Genomic DNA, 5,195 nt, shown 5'->3' on the forward strand with positions numbered 1-5,195 from the left:
CCACAACACCCGGCTATTTTTTGGTTGCAGCCATCATTGTTGTTTGGCGGGTCCGGGCTGGGGATTCGAACCCGCCACCTTAGATGTATGTGGCTGGCGCCTTAGCCGGTTGAGCTATAGGCGCTGAGCCCTTTCTTTACAGTCTTAATACCTGCCCTCTTTTGGCATGTGTGGCTTAAAGCCAGCTGAGTTCCTGCATGGTGACAGATACTTAGGCCTAGTGTGGACAAAGGACCCCTGGATCCTATCTAGGGTGCATAAAAACAGCCTCCTCCCAAGGGGGAAAGCCTCTAGAGAGAAAAAGGCACATACCCACATTATTTTCTTTTCTGCCTCCCACACCATCTGATTGGGATACAGCCTGGGCTCCCAGCTTAGAGGGGATACTAGGTAGGATCAAGTTAGACCTATGAAGGGCTTACCTGGAAGCCTGGCTGCAGTAGCTATTAAGATTTGGAGAGGGGCCAGCTCAGCACCTGTAGCTCAAGTGGCTAAGGCTCCAGCCACATATACCAGAGCTGGCAGATTCGAATCCAGCCCAGGCCAGCCAAACAACAATGACAACTACAACCAAAAAAATAGCTGGGAATTGTGGTAGGTATCTGTAGTCCCAGCTACTTGAGAGGCTGAGGCAAGAGAATCGCTTAAGCCCAGGAGTTGGAGGTTGCTATGAGCTGTGACGCCAAGGCACTCTATCCAGGGTGATAGCTTGAGACCCTGTCTCAAAAAAATAAATAAATAAATAAAGATTTGGGTAGGGGAGTAAGGGAGAGGCTTCCATGTCAGGGTAGGAGGATTGACAGGGAGACCTCTTGCTTTGCAGGTTCATGAGTCTAGCACATCTATACTTAAACACAAGAACAGCCGCTGAGACGCCAAGACAGGAGCCAAGAGGCCTGCACACACCCAGCCACTGCGTCTTCCTGCATCCCTAGTATGGCTTGGCACAGCCTGGCCCAAGTCCATCCTCTCCCTTACACCTTGGCAGAGGCCAAGGGCTGTGAGGGTGGCAGCGTCTGCAGGGTGTGGCCTGTGAGCCCCAGGTCCAGAGGAGCCAGGATGGTGAAGAAGGCTGGACAGGAGGGGGAGCCCTAGCAGCAAGGATGAGTACAGAAGGGGCTGCTGGCCAAGATAGCCAGGGTTTGGCCTAAGGATGGGTATCCTGGTCCCTGCTCTAGCTCAGAGCTAGGTGGAGCCTGAATGGACCCAAGCATCAAGATGAGGAAGGCAAGGTCAGTGGGGACCAGGCATCTGTGTATTGACAATAAAGTTTTATGTTGGAATCAATGTGTCTGATTGGTGGATATCTCCAACCCCTTGGGGTACTTGCCCACGGTCTGATGAGGAAGACAGATCTTCCAATAGCCTATCTGTGTGAGGAGAGAGTCACAGACTGCCCTCAAGAGCTTCCAGTCTAATGGGAGAAAGAATTGCACCCCTGAAAATTTCTGACTTAATTGTAGAGACCCTTACAGAGATCTAATAATCCCTGCCCTTAAGGTCCTAAATTTGGGGTGATAAAGTCTGGTTCTTATGGTTGGGAGACCCTGTCTGATGAAGGAGACAACCCTACCTGCTGTCTTCCTGTCTGAAGGTGGAGACCGGCCTTCATTCTGGGAAGCCTAGTCTGATGGGGTCACCACTGACCAAGTCATATAAGTACAGGCAGCTCCGTCACAGCCCAGTAATTGGTTAAATTGTGGGTCCTGGCAGGCTTCTTGGAGGAGAGGGTAGAAGAAAGCAGGAGGATTTTGTGAGCCAGGTGAATGAAGACTGGTGGGAAACGTGGGACCTATTTGGGATCTTCACAACAAAGGCCACTGAAAACCTCATCAGGTTCCTGAGCTAGGAAGTGCAGAGTCTAAGAAAGCTGTGGCACTCATAGGCAATAGAGTGAGCTGCCCTGGGTGACAGGGAACCTGGGTTCCAGTCCTTGGGTGAGTCACTTGGCCTCATCTGTGCAATGAGGAGAGGGTGAGATTGACTTCCGGCTCTAAAATCAAATAGTTCACTCTTAGTCCGGGAGATGGGAGAACAATGAGATCAGCCATGTTTCTGAGACACAGGTTCCTTGGCATTGGTAGGGGGAAGGCTGGAGTCCAGAGTTCTGCCCACTGTTCAACAAAGGCTTATGATTAGGGACCTGGGGGATATTCACCAGTTGCAATGGGCGTTCCCAGAGGCCCACTGATTGCAACTGATGGGAAACTCCACCCTCCATCCTTCTCCCATCAGTGTTATTCCCAGTGCTGAAGAGCACCCTGGGGCCTGCTGGGAAGAAGTCTGGACACCTGGGGATGGTTGGTGTGCTCAGCAGGCAGATGAGAGGTGCTGCCATTTCGAGCAGAGCCTCACTGTCTTGGACTGATTTCTGTTCCCTTGTTCTAGCCAAAACTCCTTTCCAACACCCTCCAGGACCATCACCAGCACAGACATGGGCATGGAATGGCTTTTGCTGCTGCTGCTACTTATTGGAGGTGGAACTGGTAAGTATCCACATACACCGTTTCCATTCATCCTTCTCTGAGGGCTCTCACAGCCCCTCTTTTGGCTGGCCAGAGAGGGGAGTAAGATGACAGGAAATCAGGTAGTGTCTCCAGGAAGAGCTAATAATGGGAGCATGGCCATCCTCCACCCCACCCACCCTTCAAATTGTCTATCTGCAAGGCTTGGGATATCAATGAGTTTAGAGACAGGAACACAACATAGTGACCTCTATGGGTCTTCTGCCCTTGCCCATCCATCTCTTCTGGGATGCTATACTTTTATCTGTCTGTCTGATCCCTTCAGCTAGTCTGTCATCTCATCTGTCTCCCTTTTTCTGTCTGTCCTTTGCAACTGGGCCAGGGTAATAACTTGGGGTTTCTGTATGCTAGTTCCCTCCCAAGCTGGCCCACAACTGAGGGCCCAGGAGACTGGACCCCCACTGCCCTTTCTCGCCCTGCTACAGAAGGTAACAACCACCAGTCCCAATGCCTCACCAAGCCTGAGTTAGGAGTAAGCCTCACTCTGAGCTCTTAGGATGGTACAGACAAAGATATCAGGAGGTGGCAGAGAACCTCCATGAGTTCATGACTCTTACCAGGGACAGAAGAATCCTTGATAAAGCATCTAGGAAGCAGATAGCAATTTTGGTGAGAGGAGTAGAAGGGGATAATCATTCCCAATAGCAGGTTTGATTTGCTGAGCACCTGCTAGGTGCTAACACTGTGCTAGGTACTCCATGTGCATTGTTTTATCCTCAAAACCACTAGGGAAGGCTCGGCGCCTATAGCTCAACCGGCTAAGGCGCCAGCCACGTACACCTAAGGTGGCGGGTTCGAATCCCCAGCCCGGACCCGCCAAACAACAATGACGGCTGCAACCAAAAAATAGCCGGGCGTTGTGGCGGGCGCCTGTGGTCCCAGCTACTTGGGAGGCGGAGGCAGGAGACTCGCTTGAGCCCAGGAGTTGGAGGTTGCTGTGAGCTGTAATGCCACGGCACGCTACCCAGGGGGAGAGCTTGAGGCTCTGTCTCAAAAAAAAAAAAAAAAAAACCACTAGGGAAGTGGGTAGTATTGTCATTTCTGTTTTGCAATTGAGAAAACTGAGGCCCAGAGATGAAGTGATTTCATGCCCTTATGGAGGGCCTATCTTTTCTTACATTGCCAGGGTGCTAGCCCAGGTCTGACTTCAGAGCTCAGGTCACTCCATTGCCTCTCGAGAGTACTGCCCTAGGGAGGAAACCTCAATATCACAAAGACATCATTTCTCACCTAATCTATAATAACTGTGCACTTCCAATCATGATCCCAACAGGCTGCTTGTAGAATATGATAAGCTGATTCTTATCTATGTAAGGGAGAATGAAAGGCCAATTATAGCCAAGATAATTTGGAAAAGCAAGATGGGAGACTTATCCAACCAAATACTGAGATTTACTACAGAGTAACAGTAGGATAATGTGGTATCAGTATAGTGAAAACACGTGAGAGAACAGAATAAAAAAGAAAGCATGGTGGCTTGTGCCTGTAATCCCAGCTATTTGGGGAGGCTGAGGTAGGCAGATCATTTGAGGTCAGGGGTTTGAGACTGTCCTGAGGAACACAGCAAGATCCCGTCCCTACAAAAAACTTTAAAATTAGCTAGGCATGGTGTTGCTTTCCTTAAGTCTCAGCTACTCAACAGGCTGAGGAGGGAGGATCACTTGGGCCCAGGAGTTTGAGATTACAGTGAGCTATAGGCCAGGCATGGTGGTTCATGCCTGTAATCCTAGCACTCTGGGAGACTGAGGCAGGAGGATCCCTTGAGCTCAGGAAATTGATACCAGCCTGAGCAAGAATGAGACCACAGCTTTATTTATTTATTTACTTATTTTTGAGACAGAGTTTCACTTTGTCACCCTCAGTAGAATGCCATGGCACCATAGCTCACAGAAACCTTAAACTCCTGGGTTCAAGCAATCCTCTTGTCTCAGCCTCCTGAGGAGCTGGCCCTGTAGGCACCTGCCACAATGCACAGCTATTTTTGAGATGGGGTCTCGCTCTTGCTCAGGCTGGTCTCAAACTCCTGCACTCAGACAATCCACTTGCTTCGGCCTTCCAGAATATTAGGATTACAGGTGTGAGCCGCTTCGCTGGGCCTAGAAATTAGTCTCGATACATAACAGGTGATACGACAAATCAGCAGGAAAAGGATAGACTTTCCATAAGGGGGCAGGAGCAACTGGTTAATCATATAGAAGAAACAAAGTGAGACCCAATGCAAACATCACTCCCGCAAATAAAAACTTGAGACTTCTATAGCAACACATCTGTTCATTTCAGCCTGGACTTTTGTTGCAAACAGACCTACAGATGGCTAGAGTTTAGGGGACTCATCCAATATCAAGTTCAAGTCCCCTACTGTGCTAAGGGGACATGGAGCCCTAGATAAAGGGGAGGCCTTCACCAAGGTCACACAGCATAGCAAGTCAATAGCAGGGTTACAGCCTAGGTCCCACTACCCTCTCCAAGCATCTTGGCCAGTTCCTCTGCCCTTCTGTGATCCCTTAGCTCTGTAAAGAGATAGAAGAAAGTGGTATGAACGGGCAGGTGCCAGGTAGGAGCAGGGTTGGGGACAAGTGTTAATATCTCTTCACAGTTAGGTGATGGGAAGGATGAAGGATGATCCTATCACCTAGACTGGGTCACCTCAGTTTTCTTTTCTTTTCTTTT

At 49.6% G+C, this 5,195-nt stretch overlaps 1 protein-coding gene across 1 annotated transcript in view; it reads left to right on the forward strand.

Annotated features, from left to right (window-relative positions):
• CATSPER4 (cation channel sperm associated 4) overlaps nt 1–5,195 on the forward strand; it is a 27,665-nt gene that overhangs the window by 11,013 nt on the left and 11,457 nt on the right. The gene's annotated exons all lie outside the window — the stretch shown is intronic.

Source organism: Otolemur garnettii, unplaced genomic scaffold (assembly GCF_000181295.1).
Source record: "Otolemur garnettii isolate 467f Iridium unplaced genomic scaffold, OtoGar3 scaffold00156, whole genome shotgun sequence".
Classification (NCBI taxonomy): domain Eukaryota; kingdom Metazoa; phylum Chordata; class Mammalia; order Primates; family Galagidae; genus Otolemur; species Otolemur garnettii.